This window comes from Notamacropus eugenii, chromosome 5, assembly GCF_028372415.1.
Source record: "Notamacropus eugenii isolate mMacEug1 chromosome 5, mMacEug1.pri_v2, whole genome shotgun sequence".
NCBI classification, from domain to species: domain Eukaryota; kingdom Metazoa; phylum Chordata; class Mammalia; order Diprotodontia; family Macropodidae; genus Notamacropus; species Notamacropus eugenii.
Window position 1 is genome coordinate 365,629,152 of NC_092876.1, and position 15,585 is coordinate 365,644,736.

Genomic DNA, 15,585 nt, shown 5'->3' on the forward strand with positions numbered 1-15,585 from the left:
AAGTGTTGTCCAGGGAAAGATACCAACTATTTAACACTCATCTTTTGACACAGAGATTGTGTTTACAATCAGGGAAGATACAAGCATGTAGAAAACTGCTTGTTCAGATATTTGAAGAGGCCTCTAGGGAAGTAGCATTTTTCCAATCGGCATCTAAAAGTTAGATATGGCTCTCAGAGTGCTTGCCAACTTTCAAGGTGTATTGACACTTTCAATAGCATGTTGCCACATGCTGGTACATGGGTAGGAACTACAGAAGGACTCACATGGCTAGAAGCAGGTTCAGAACACCTGGGGCACCATGGGCAAAACTTACTGACAGCCAGTTCCCCAGGATACAAAAAAATGAAATCTGACTGTAAATGAGAGCTGAGTAGCCTTGAGGTAATTATAGAATAGTGGCTTGTTGTTGTTTAGTTGTTTCAGTCATGTCTGCCTCTTTGTGACCCCATTTGGGGTTTTCTGAGTAATGCCACTGGAATGATATGCCATTTCTTTCTCCAGCTAATTTTGTAGATAAGGAAACTGAGGCAAATAGGATTAAGTGACTTGTCCAGATTCCCGTAGCTAGTAAGTATCAGAAAGATAGGTTACCTGACTCCAACCCATAATTTAAGAAGTTCTAAAGGGGTCACAAGTGGGAAAAGTTTGAGAAGCTTTGCACTAAGCCACCTAGGTGTTATACATAACAGAATATGTATCAAAAAATACAAAGTGAAAAAGTGAGGTAACAGTTCACTGGGAGCAAGACTGCTAAGTTAAACCAAAAGAGTCCCAGATCTCATCAAAGGGGAAATTCCCTAAAATCTCTAGAGAGATAGGAATAGGAAAATGATTGAAATTCTGCGTCAGCTTCCTCTCAGAATCTTCCTCCCTTCAAGGACATGAAAAAGGATTCAAATCTCACATTTTTCTCTTTCAAAGTTAAAAACTAGAAGAACCCAGATATCTTTTCTCTCTCATTCTCTTCAAGTCTGCTTATTAAGCAAACAGGGGGTATTGAATGGTACTGGTGGTAGCAGGCTTCATGATAAGGTCTCAAAGTTAAACAACAAACAAAAAATTAAACCAAGAAAAAATGATACTATTATTTAGGAAGACATTTGTTGTATTTGTCCTTTATTCTTGAAGAGGACCATGACATCAGAGGAATGATGACATGACTTGAACTTGACTTTGTTTTGGGTGAGGGAGGGCTGTGCAAGGTCACCAGCCTCACTTTCTCCAGAGCCATCAGGATCCAGTGACCAGATATTCATCAGGAGGACTGGAGATGATGCAGGATGTAATGGGAGACTCCAGCCCTTTTAGGCTACAGCCTTTTCAGGTTCTCACTTAGAGGGAGGTAATGCCCACTCAGGAAATAGGCATTCTTTAAATTTAAATTTCTTTAATTTAAATTTTTCTAAAGTTAAAATTCTTTAAATTTATAGAGTGACTCACTCTTTAAGAAGTGAGTCAAGGCCCTTTAATTAGAAAGTAAAAAGAAAAAAAATCAAGTTGGGAGAGGAAGACCCTCAGGGTTGCTGTTACAAAGAGAAATAGTTACCATTGACATTCATTCTAAGGCAGGAGGGCCCAAAATACAGTCATTAAGTGGAGCTCAGGTACAGACCCATTGTAGTTCAATCTATGAGCTTCAGAGTAACCTAGGAAGATAGCAGGGTACAGTAGAAAGAGAACTGACTCTTGTCATTAGAGGATCTGGGTTCACATTTCACTTTTGATATTTACTATCCATGTGTCCTGGAAAAATCATTTACTTTCCCTTAAACTCAGTTTTATCATGTGTAAACTCAAGAGCATTAGAAGAGATGAGCTCCGACATCCCTTCAGGATCAATGTTTCTGTGCATTTTTTTAATGGTGTGTGTGTGTGTGTGTGTGTGTGTGTGTGTATGTGTGTCGGTTTTCCCATCCTTCTTTTCATTTTTCTGCTTCTCTTTTTCCCATATTTTCAAAAGTTTCTTTCTGGGTTACCAATGTTTCCCATATCAAGTGTGCATTCTCTCTCATTAGTAATTGCCTCAATGTTCATCTGTACCTCAAAAGCCTCCTTAAATGTCAGAAAGAAGATAGGTAAATTTGAAGCAATAGTGAGTTTTAGCAGTTCATAAGGAGAATACTGATAGAACAGATAATAGACTAGAACGCAATTCTCTTTGCCTTATGTCTTCTTGAATAGTCTTGGAAACTTCCCTTGGCAGTACTTGTTAGCATGTTGGATAATAGGGTAAACTATGAGATACACCTGACCTCCTAAATGCATGACAGAATATATAGAAAGAACCCATATTCCTGATTTAATACAGGATAGATATGAGAATTCAAGGTCAGGTTTGGTACTGTCTTTCACAGAATGGATATATGGTTTTTTTTGTTTGTTTGGAGGATTTTTTTAAGCCATTTTTCATTCATGTCTGACTTTTGTTGACCCAATTTGGAGTTTTCTTAGCAAAGGAAGGAGGAGTTTGCTATTTTCTTCTCCAGCTCATTTTACAGGTGAGAAAACTGAGGCAAACAAGTTTAAGCAACTTGCTCAGGGTCATACAGCTAGTAAATATCTGAGGCTGGATTTGAACTCAAGTCTTTCTGACTCCAAGCCCAGTGCTCTATCCATTGCACCACCTAGATGCCTCGTAAGTCAGGACTCTCTAGGTTAGATTTTCTTTTCTTTTTTGCTTTTTGTCTTTAATGATGTTACTCCCCTTCTCAAAAAACATAGCTGGCTTCCCATTGACTTTAATTTATAAACTTTTCCCCTTTGTTGCTATCAGATGTTTTTAAGTTCCCTTGTTTTTTTTTTTTTCTTCCTGTCATACTTCAGTCTCTATTCAGCTTGCTTTGACTGTATATTTTGAGATGATGTTTGACTAAAACAAAATAGAAGGTCCTCCAGAGAGCTGCCTATATGTTCTATGGTAGAAGACTGAATAAGGAGCTAAGAGAAAAAGCCCCATTTAGGTACTAGCCAGGCTTTGGTGAGTCTTCCAAGTTCTCTGTTGCACCTGGTTTCTGAAAAATGCCCATTGTTGCTCTGCTGTCTCCTTGGCCCTCACCACAGTAGAGATTTCAAGTACAGTATCCAACTGGTGGCTAGAAATAACATTTTTAATAGGACAGAGCATATTGTGTGCATTTGATAGAATAATACCTTGTGTACTATAATCTCCCAGATAGATTGGAAATCATGAGACAGGGTTATAACCCTAATTCTAGCAAAGACATATAATCACAGGCAGCCTTAGACAAAGGAAAATGTGTCAAAGGACAGAAACTGGCAGCCTTTTCAATTTCTCTCTGGTGTCCCAATAGTGACGCCGACAATTAATTTCAGGCATTCATTTTTCTAGATGCAAAACAAACAAAGAAAATAAATCTGAGTGTCCAAGGAGCCAAAGAATTCTACTTTTCCTTGCCTCACAGTTAACACTAAAATCTGGCATGTATAAAATGAAGCTTTCTGAAAAAGTTGAACATCAGAGACTTCCTATTCCTCTAAGGTTCCACCCTGTATGACTTGAAGGGATTACCCTTAAAATTTGTTTTTCTTTTTGTAAATTGGGGGACAATACACCGGTGATCTGAGCCTTGGAGATACTGAGTTTATTTTATTATGTTTTTAAGATATATTGAAGTTCTTTAGAAAATAAGGCTGTATAAACACCAGTGAAAACTGATTATTTGTAGAAAGATTGAAAGTCTTGAGAAGGTACCTAAATTAATGAATGGAAGTCACTATGATTAGGGAGATTATTTTCATTTTGGCTAATCAACTCAGTTTGAAAAGAATTTACACATCAACAGCACAGTCTTAAAGCATACCATTTGTAGATAAGCTTGTTTGGGTGCACTTTTTATTTAAAAAATAGTAATTTTTTTCAAAGAATTTTGAAGTCAGAATCTCCTATTTCATAAATAATTGTAGTCAGAAATCACCCAAAATTTATAACTAAAAATATTAAGTTGTAAACAAAAATCAAGTGAGTGATTATTAAGAGAAATATAAGTTGTTAACTAAAAATAGATTCAGCTTTAACTCTGAAACTAAAAATAAGACATAGGGGGGCTTACAGATGCTCTTCAGTATTCTAATTAATGAAGGAATATTTTAATCTTCTAGCAGAAATGGAGAGTATATATTTTGTATACACTTATTATAGTGAAATGTGACTGCAATTTTGTATAATAGAGTAAGTTTATGATTTTGCATTCCAGAGAATTTGTTTAAAATACATAAGTGAGACAGAGATTTTCTGTGACTACACGTCTTTAAACAGCATCCTTCCTCCATGGCTATTGAGTTCATTTGTTTGAATCAGTATGCTTACATTCAAACTCTAACTTTAATTTTTTCTCAATGAACAGAATTAACAAGAGGATAGGAGAGAAACATCCATTTGAAACCTAGTAATTTTTAAAATGGCAAATATAATCTCATTAAATCAAGACAAATAAACATGCAGTCTATCTTCGATGAGAAACAAAAAGGCTCACTCTGTACTCAACATTACCTGAATAATCTTTTGCAAGGGGAATATGTTAGCCCTGTGGAATTATCCTGTATTGCTCATCAGTTAGATGAAGGAGAGAGCATGAAGATGGCAGAGGGAAGAATCACTACTGAAGACTATCAAACATTTTTACAGTAACTTTCAGGAAATATGGATGATAGTGGTTTCTTCTCTGTTCAAATTATAAGCAATGCCTTGAAAGTGTGGGGTTTAGAGCTCATCCTCTTCAACAGTCCAGAGTATCAGAGGCTCAGGATCAATTCTATAAATGAAAGATCATTCATATGCAACTATAAAGAACATTGGGGTTTATGGTTTGAAAATTAGGAAAACAGTGGTTTAACCTAAACTCTCCCTTGACAGGTCCAGAATTATCATCAGATATTTACCCTACACTCTTCATGACTCAGTTACAATAGGAAGGTTATTTCATATTTGTTGTTAAGGGTGACCTGCCAGACTGTGAAGCTGACCAGCTCCTGCAGATGATTGGGGTACAACAAATGCATAGACCAAAACTCACTGGAGAAGAATTAGCTCAACTAAAAGAGCAAAGAGTACAGAAAATAGACCTAGAGCAGTGTTTAGAAGTAAGTCATTCATATGTAACAGGAATGTTACATGAAGATGAAGAGAATTCCAAAGAGCTCTAGCAATAAGTCAACAGGAAATTGATATGGAATTTGAAGAAGCAGATCTGCATAGAACAATTCACCTTAGTATGCAAGGTGGTTCAGAAAATAATATTTCAGAAGATATTCCACAGTCAACAGGTACAAATTCACCAATATCTCTTACTTCAGAAGAACTACAAAAGAGCAGAAAAGCCTACTTTGAAAAACAACAGCAGCCAGAATAGACACTACATCTACATGAAAAGCCAACTATAAGTGCAGATGCATTTGAAATTGATCCAGGTGATGATATGACTGAAGAAGACAGGCTTCAAGTTGCTATGAATATGTCTTTGGAAACTGTTAGTAATAATTTAAAGGGAAAAATAGCAAAGTGACTTTTCAAAAAATATCAAAATATTCATATTCCTCAACATTGACTTCTTGTGCAGATATATACTATACAGAGCTCATTTCAGAAATATGTCAGAGTAGCACAGTTCAGAAAAAAAGGAGGGGAAGGTGGTTGGCCAATAAAAATGATAGAAAATGCATCAAGTTTCAAACTAAAGACTATATCCAAATAACTAACCAAAGAGGCATTCAGCAAATTAAAGAAATAGGCAGTAGTTTTCTAAATAACATTTACTGTCTTTTGTGGGATGGGCAATAACCTCTTAAAATAAGAATTTTTTTAAAAAACAATCTATTTATACACCAACTGATAGGATCTAGCCACAGGTTTTTTCCAACTCTGTTGAATAATCTGATTTACTCTTCTCTCACCTTTTTGTAATTGCTTGTCTCTTAAGGCCCCAAGTAGCTTTATTGCAAAGAATGTCCTTTGTCTATAGTTACAACAGGTATGATCATTCTAGCCACAACTGTGTTTTGTGCACTCTAGTTTTTTTCTTCATTTTTCATTGTCTCCAGTCTTGGTTTCTCTAGTATATAGTTTTCATTTTACCTTATTTGAAGTTCACCTATGATAGGAATGATTTCCTATCATTTCAATGTACCATATAAGGATCAGTATCCTGTGATTGGAGCATTCCTAGATTTAAAGGGAATCCTGCAAAAGTGAGGTGTTGAGACAAAATGGGGAGAGCATAACTATTTTTCCAGGTGCTTTGTGAATGTCTTTTCTGTTATGTCAAAGTGTTACAGCTTTTAGATGAATATCCCTACCTTATGCACCTTGATGTCAAGTTGTTTCCTCTGTTGCTAAGGAAAATGAAGGAAATAAAGCATGCAAGCTAGCTTGTGTTAATTGTAAAAAAAGAAAAAAAAAGTGTTAAATCAGAGTATTACTTGAGCCCCTCTTGAAAAATAAAAACAAACAACCAACAATAATAACAACAACAGAAACAAAATACAAAATACCCTTGTTAGTTAATTCTTTAAGAGCAGTAAATTTGGGAAAGTAGCCTAGATACTGGTCTGGTTGTTTTCAAATGAAATGAATCTCCTAATAGAATATCAAATCCTTGCATAAATCTATCAGTTAATACTGATCATGGTTCATATATTTCTATAAATGAGTAAAAATCCATTTGGTAAATTACATATATTATTGATGGGGTGCTTGGGTACACGTGCTTGGGCCCCAATTCTAAAATCACATCTCTCTTTAAAAATCACATTTCTCCCTAGCCTCAAAACACTCTCCCAGGCAGTTTCTCCTCAGTCCAAGGACACAGCCTGCCCCAGAAAAAACTGTTATCTCCCTTTCTAATACAGCAGCCAGCTGCAACTATAGAGCTTATTAGTCTGAAGCAGCTGTATACTGGCTGAACGTACTGTGCACTCACTGACATTTATGTATCCTAGACTTAGACATACGTATACTCCCTTACATTTATCTTGTCTAACAAGACATTGATGAGAGCAACCTGGTCCAATAGTTGACTTAGTGAGATTTCAGACCTTAAGTTACACCTCCAGATGGTTACCACCCTCCCACCCCTCCACTTTGGCTATTTCCAAATACCTGCTCAATAGATACCAAAAGTGCATGTTCCTTTAAGAACTGACCACTCCTCAATCACTCCCTAATCCCACCCCAAAACACCTAGTTAGCATATTTGGCACATGCTTCTTTGTGGAATATCCTATATAAACTTTACTTGTACTTTAACTGTATTACGCTGAAAAGCGTAATAAATCTTTTCCTTGATCTCAACAATGCTTGAGTCTGTAAATTCTCCAGGAGACCTGCCCCTCATACTCTAGTCTTTGTGGGGGGTCTCACATCCCGCTTCCAGCCCTCATCATTATGAGATTTAGCTAGTATGTCAGGAAAGCACAAGCTTTTTGGTAAAATGTCATGGCTATGAAAAGTTTGCCTTCTTTCAAAAGTGATAGGGTACTTCTGGGAAGAGCACAATATGTCTTACTTATCACCTTCAGATTTCCTCCAGACAGAAGCTTACTATGTGGCAAGCTGTAGAACAGTCATAAGACAATCATGCTCATTCTTCTTGCCACCTGCTCTTGAAATCTGTAACTCACCATAACACTCATCTCATCTGCCACTTCCTTCATGAGATGATTCTTAATTCTTTTGTTTTTCAGAATTCACCCCTCCCATTAAGCCACATTTCAATGTAAATGTTTTGTATTTTCTTATTTTTGTTCATGCTCATTTCTCCCAAGTAAAATGTAAGCTGCTTGAGGGCAGGAATTCAAGGGGTGGGGAGAGAGGTGAGAGAGTGCATTGTATTCCCAGAGCCTGACACAGAGGTGATAACTAAATTCTTGTTAAATTGAATTGTATTGAATTGAATAATACAGAATTATTTTCTACATCTCTTGTAAGCTTCTGGTGTCTTCATATTTGGCAGTTCCTCAAATTAAAATAGATATAGTTGATGTGGGAAGAACAATAAAGAATTTCTACGACTATCTATCACTAGCTTCTCAGTTTAATAAATTGGAAAAATAAGATCTTTTCTCTACTGTTGCCTTAGGTTTTTACCATAGGCTCAGATAATACTGTATTGGTTAGTTTTTCAGTGAGTTGCTTTGACAGATAAATTGACTTCAGCAAGTGACAACTAAATAGGGATACAACGGATCATGGAAATCACAAAATGTCAGAAATAGAAAGAATTTTAGATTATAGAATAACAATATAACTAGAAATTATATAGTACTTTAAAGTTTGTAAAGTATTTCTACATATATTATCTCATTTAAGTCTCATAATAATTCTGGGAGGTTAGGGTTATTATTATCTCCACTTTAAAAATGAGGAAATTGAGTAAGAGTTTAAATGATGTGCCCCATGTCACACAAGTGAAGAGTCGAGGGCTAGATTTGAACAGCTGAGTCAGTTCTTTCTCCAGGTCCTCTAAGCCACATACCTTCATACTCCATCCTCAGTGGATGGATATAAATATTAAGGTCAATATTGAGGTAAAATGATTGTCCAAAGTCATACAGTTAAAGGTAATTCCTGAGACTCTAAAGCCAGTTTCTCTACTTAAATCCAGCTCTATTTTCCCTTTTCTTCAGGCAGTTTTTCTTCATCCCTCTGTTGATTATCTCAGATTTATCCTGAATGTATTTTTTTGTATGTACATACATATCCTCTTTCCCATTAGACTGAGATATTTGAGATCAGGGCCAGTATTTTGTTTTCCTTTGTATCCCCAATGCTTAGCACAGTGACTGACACACAGTGGGTATTTAATCAATGTTTATTGGTAGGCTGATTACCACATACTGTCTCAAGCACAAAATCACAGGATATCAGAATTCAAAGGGACTGCAGGGGCCATTTAATCTAATTCAAAATGAATAATAGTTCCCACTATAACATTTCTCGCAAGCTATCATCCAACCTTTGAAATGAGAGAGAATCCCCTACTTCCTTCCTGAACAATCTATTTCACTTTTGGATTGCTCTAATCATTTGCAAAATCAATGTGACCAGTTATAAAAGAGACCAGAGTTACAATTAAATTCAGTACATATGTATTAAGTGCCTACTATGTTCCAGGCACTGTTATAAGCATTAGTGATACAAAAGTTTTCCAAATGATATACTGTTTGATCATGAGCTAGGCATGTAATTTCTCTTTGCCCTTAGTATCTTCTTAAGCCTAGAAATTTTAATGAATTAATGGGATTTTTAGTTAAGAAGTCCTCACACTGATAATGACCCTCCCCTTTTATAATAAGGGAGGTTCTGGTTTGTTTCTACATGATGCTTAAACCTATTTTTTTTTAAATCCATTTCTACCCCCTACCTGAGTTTTCCTAAACCTGACAAGGAAATCCCCTCTCAATATGACAACACTTCAGCATTATGAGGTCAAGTAAGTTAAGGCTCATCCTGAGTTGGAATTCTACTTCTGACATTTAATTGCTATGTGACCATGACACTTAATGTCTCTGAGCTTTCCTTGGTTTTTGCATCTGTCAGATCTGAAATAAAAATATCTGTAGTCTCATCCTAGGTAGGTTGTTGTCAAATGAGGCAAGTGAGGCAAAGAGCAAGCTCCTAAATATGCTTTACAAGTGTCAGTGATTATGCCTTTCCTTTCACTGCCCTCTGCCCCTTCTCTCTTTTGGAAGCTAAATGAGAAGAACAGTGACAGTAGTAGTTAGAATACCTAGAGATATAAATGATAATCTTATTTGCAGAATTACTGATACCAGTTGAGATATTTTAACTTGGACTTTTTAAGTATGTAATGAAAAACATTTTTAGATTTCATAAAAATATTCACTTGTTTTAAAAGTGGGAAAATAAAACAAGAGTGTTTAGCATTTTCGTTTCCTCTCTCCGCCACCAGTATCTAATTTAAAAGCTAATTTTAAAATGTTAAATAATATAGTTGCTTTTAAAATATAAGAGTAAAACTGAAGAAGACTTTCTCTATTATTGAGTCACAATCTGGACTTTTGCCAAGAAGGACTACTGGCAATGTCATTTATTAATTAATTATCAAATTAACATTCCTATGTTTGTGTTTGCTACATTTTCCCTAGATATTTATTTGGCAAAAAACAGATTTAAAACCAGGCCATTTAAATAGTAAACAATTATTAAAGTTCCATTTATTGAGCTCTAACTACTATGGAGAAGCAAATATTTTCAAAGTGGTTAATTCTACAGAAAAAGAGAGAGAAACACATAGAGAAAGAGAACATTTTTAATTTCCAGGTGATAAAGGCACTTTAAGATGTACCATAATTGCTGTCTTTTGTTTGTGAATTTGAAGGAAAAAGTAGCATTTCTTTATTATAAAAAAGGAAAGAAAGAAAGAAAGAAAGAAAGAAAGAAAGAAAGAAAGAAAGAAAGAAAGAAAGAAAGAAAAAAGGAAGGAAGGAAGGAAGGAAGGAAGGAAGGAAGGAAGGAAGGAAGGAAGAAAGAAAGAAAGAAAGAAAGAAAGAAAGAAAGAAAGAAAGAAAGAAAGAAAGAAAGAAAGAAAGAAAGAAAGAAAGGAAGGAAGGAAGGAAGGAAGAAAGAAAGAAAGAAAGGAAGGAAGAAAGAAAAGCCTAACTTTTAAGAAATACAATGTTGAACATGAAGTTTGGCACAAAGCTCCCTTAAACTTCCCTGATAGAAACCTGAGGCCACCTCCATGGCACTGTGGACTGAACAGCTGCCTTTGGCTATCTCCAGGCTTTGTCAGCCCTGGTAATTTATATTATGCTATCCAGGATAGCATCAGTAAATTTCTTTCACCATAAGTGAAATTTAAAGTGAGTGTTTTGGTTTCTGCTTATTCTCATTTTCAGACAGAGAATGTCCTCCATATGCAACGAAACCAGAATATTTAGTTCTTACCCTTACCTAGGCCAAGAAAATGCACAAAACAGATACAATTTAATGACTGAGAGGAGGGTAGTTTGGGGGTACTATATTTTTTCTATAAGTTCACTGTGAGGATGTTCTGAAATGGAAAGTTATATTATCCATTTCCTCCTTTAAATGGAGACCCAGAATGTCAACTAAGAAAATACATTTAAATAGTACCTTAACTTTTACTAGGGAGCAGCTAAGTAGGGCAGTAGATAGACTGCCAGGCCTGAAGTCACCAGGACTCATCTTCCTGAGTTCAAATCTGTCTTCAGAGACTAGCTGTGTGACCCTAAGTAATTCACTTAACCCTGTTTGCCTCAGTTACTCAGTCTGTAAAATGAGAAGGAAATGGAAAACCACTTCAGTATCTTTGCCAAGCAAATCTTAAATGGGGTCACAAAGAGTCAGATGCTTCTGAACAACAAAAATGACATAATTTTTACTAAGTTCTTTCCAAAACAACCCAAATCAGTACAAAACAAAAACCAAGATAAGAATCAAAACAAAAACAAATAAAAGTTTTCTCTAATTTTTAGCCAATGAAAAACTGAGATTCTGAGAGGTCATGCTATTACACCACAAACACAAGTAGGAATCAGATCCAGGCTGCCAACATATTATTTCTATTACATAACACTGATTCTCTACAATGAAATCTTTCTCTAAATTTCCTCATTGCCTCAGAATTGCCTCATTGCCAGAATATAATCTGTCAGAGGAATTAGCTAAAATAACTAAAAGCAAAATGGACACATCCCACATACAAACTGAAACCTGTACTATTTGATAACTGACTCACAGTCTATTTGGGCCCTAGCCAGTAAGTCAACAAGTATTTGTTAAGCACTTACTATATTCCAGACACTGTCCTAAGAGTTGGGAATACAAAGAAAGGTAAAACATGGTCTTGGTCCTTGCCTTCAAAGAGTTCACCTTCTAATGGGAAAGAAAACATTGAAATAGCCATTTTCAAGATATATATGATGTCAACGGAAAGCAATTTCCTAAGAAAAGTATATGGCTAGGTGGAGAGGAGGGAGGAAGAACTTGGAAATTCCTTTTGAAAAAGATGGAATTTGAGCTAAATCTTGAAGGAAGCCAGAGAAGTTGGGGAGAGGGGTGAGAAAAGAGAGCATTTCTGAAATTGAGGGCCATTCTAAAAATGGCACTGTGTTGCCCAATGAAATGAAGCTTGCAAGAATAATAAAAAGGTAGGTATCACTGAATTTACAATATGTATAATTGGAAAAAATAATAAAAAGCCCAAAAAGGTAGGAAGGGTATGGATTAGAAGGGCTTTAAAGGCCAAACGGAGAATTTTATATTTGACCCTGGAGACTTTAGGGAGCCACTGGGGTTTCTTGAATGGGAGAGTAACATATTCAGACTTTCTCTGCTAAGATGAATGGAGCACTTAAGGACAAAAGTTATGACATAAATTTACATTGAGAGAAATGGTTATTTCTCTCATACGAAAAAAACAATTATTGGGGAGATCCAGAATTTTCCTTTTTTATTTCCTCATTCAGAAACCAGAAACCTACATATTATTCAGTCTCTGAAGAATATTGTTGATGGATGAGATTGTCTCAGAATACACACTTTCCTATCCTGTGTGGGAGACCCCGCCCAACTAGATAAAATTTACAAAAAATTTAATATAAGGTGAATTCTAACCAATTGTGTTCCACTCAGGCAGCCTCAAGTGAAAGGTAGATTCTAGATTGCCTGAGTCTGGGGATGGTTTGGGTGATCAAAGTCAAGTCCCCTAGCCCCTCATCAGAATAGGTCCATCTCTCATTATAATATTCATTCTTCTCATCAATTGTTAATCAGGGTTGATTGCCACCCTCAGAAACACCCATTCTTTTTAGGTAATATAAGCACTGAGTAGGTTCCATGAGGGATCTTTGGCATTCAAGAGTACCACTGACCACTTTTATTAACTATATGCTAGCATAATTAATAAAATTATTAATTACCCATGAACTATATGTCTTGAACTTTTCTTACATCACAACATGTTACTTGAATTTTACCTTAGATCTATTGATCATGCCCTCTATAATTTACTTTCCTTCATCACTTTGATCTCTTCTTGGACATAGACCATGTGTTTTGTCCTTTTCCCATAGGATATTTGTTCTTCTGATTTTACTATTTCTATCATTGACAGACTCATTTATTCAATCTTCTACAGCCAGCTAGGTGGCCCAGTGGAACTGGATTTGTAAAGGCTCATTTTCATTTTTATTTAGCCACCTCTGTTGATTTTGATTTCTCTGTATGTTCTCTGAAGTTCAGGGTGCTAACTTTTTTCACTGAACTAAGTGAATGACACATGTGCTTGATTATTGTGATCCAGCTTAGATACTTATTAGCTTTGTGATCTTGGACAAGTCACTTCACCTTACTTGTCTGAGTTTCCTCATCTGTTAAAATGTTCTGGAGAAGAATATGGCAAAAAATGCTAAGAAAACTCCAAATGGGGTCATGGAAAGTTGGACAAGTGAAACACATTGGACACAAGTGAAACAACTCAACAATGACAAAACAGTCTAAAGCTTGGTGTCATTTTTGACTTTTCCTTTACAGCATCTCCCAATCTCTTACAGCCAAGGCTGATGTATTGATAATGCATTTTTGCTTATTGTTAATATAATTTTGCTTCTTAATGGGAAGATATTCCCCACCTATTAATGAGCCTGGGAAGATTTGTAGGAAAGTTAACCTTTTGTTAATGAGGAAGTGGTTCTCAAGGGTGATGATGCCCTCTGGATCTAAAAAATGTATAAGTACTCTGAAGTGAGTTTTTATTTTGGGGCTTACTGATTGGAAGTGTTTGTTTGGCCAGATGAGACTCTGGTCAGCATCTAAGAAGCGCCCACTGGCTTTGAAAACCCAGATGTTGGTGCTTCTCTCTCTCTGGTAACTACGTGTATATGTAATGGTCAGACAGTTGGATCTGTCTATTGATCTATGATTTATGTATTGCTTATATCAGACAGTTGGAAGACATGTCTGTTGATTTTGATTTCTCTGTATTTTCTCTGAAGTTCAGGGTGCTGACTTTTTCCCCTGAACTAAATGAATGACACTTGATTAAAGTGCTTGATTAAAGTGATCAAAATGCAGATCTATGAAATGCAGATCTAAGATAGCAGGCCCTTCTGTGTATGTTGGGGCCCTCCTTGCTTGCTTTTATAGCTGACTATACCTTTGAAATTTCTCTTGCATTGATGTACTTCTTTCTATTCCACCACCACCAAAGAGGAACAAGCCCTCCTCATCATCCACATAGATTATTCCAACAGTATTCTAGCACATCTTGTCTCTTTTCTCTCCCTACCAATCCTTCATAATATGGCAGACTAATTGTCTTTATGTATGCGTAGGGTCATCTGTATCCTCTGCTCAAAATCTCTCAAAAGTTTAGTGCTACTGCTAAGTAAACTTCATATCTTTTGCCAGATGGCTCTCAATCTGACATCCTTTTAACTTTCCAGATATATTTCATGCTATACGCTTCCATATATTTTATGAACATGCCTTGAGTCCCTGTTCCTTTATTCCCACTACTATATCTAGAATGACATTTCTCATCTTCTGCAAACTACTGAATTTCTGCCAAACTTTTAAACTTAGGTCAAATCCATCCCTCCATTCCACTAAACAAAACAAATAAACAAACAAACAAAAAAAACCCTTAAAAACTTAAATTCATCTGTTTCCCCAAATTGGTAACACAATTCTACTTCCTTACATGGGTCTTTGCTTAAATCTTGGTTAATCACTTATATTTTGTGCTATATCATATAAATGATTCATATTCTCCTCATAGACTGTAAGTTTCTGAGGACAAAGATCCTAACTTATATTATTTAATTTTTGTATCTCCTCAGTGCCTATCAAATTCATACAATTCCTACTGGAGTTCTCTACTCAATACTTGTTAGATCAAGATTTAATGGGGTAAAATAAAATAGGGAAAAATATCATCTTACATTTAGGTTAAAAAAATCAACCTCTCAAGACAATGAAGGTATGGCTAGACCACAACTGCTTTCAGAAAACACTGGACATTTTATAAGACTCAAATATAAGTCAACTGTGTGATAAGGTGGTAAAAAATAAACCTTAATGTTATCTTAGGTTATGTTAAGAAAAGGAAGGTATTCATGACTAGAGAAGTATAGTGCCCTGTCTGCACTCTCAATAGAACACATCTGGAATCTTGCTCATTTCTGATCTTGCTTGCATCAATTAGTAAAGATGTTGATAAGCTGGAAAATATGCAGAAAACTACAAGTAGAATGTAAAAGACCTTGAGTTTTTCCTATGAGACATCTGTTGAAGAAGAAAAAATGCAGAAGAATACTGAAAGCTGTATTCAAGTTACTTAAAAGAATATCATGTTTGAAAAAAAAAGAGAAGTTTATTGTGATTGGCATCTGAAGACAAAAAATAGTAATGATGGTTGGAAGCTTAAAAGAGAAAATTTGACCTTATAAAAGGAAATATTTCTTAACAATTAGAGCTATCTCAAACTGGAAAGCACTGCCTTAGAAGGGAGTAGGTTTCACTTGTTTAGGGATCCTTAAAAAAAAGCTGAACAAGAACCTGAAAAAGATATTAAAAAAGAA

General features: G+C 35.7%; 1 pseudogene; it reads left to right on the forward strand.

Moving 5' to 3' along the window:
* The first annotated feature begins 4,459 nt into the window (after positions 1-4,459).
* LOC140509283 (ataxin-3-like) lies at positions 4,460-5,525 on the forward strand (annotated as a pseudogene).
* The last annotated feature ends 10,060 nt before the right edge of the window (positions 5,526-15,585 follow it).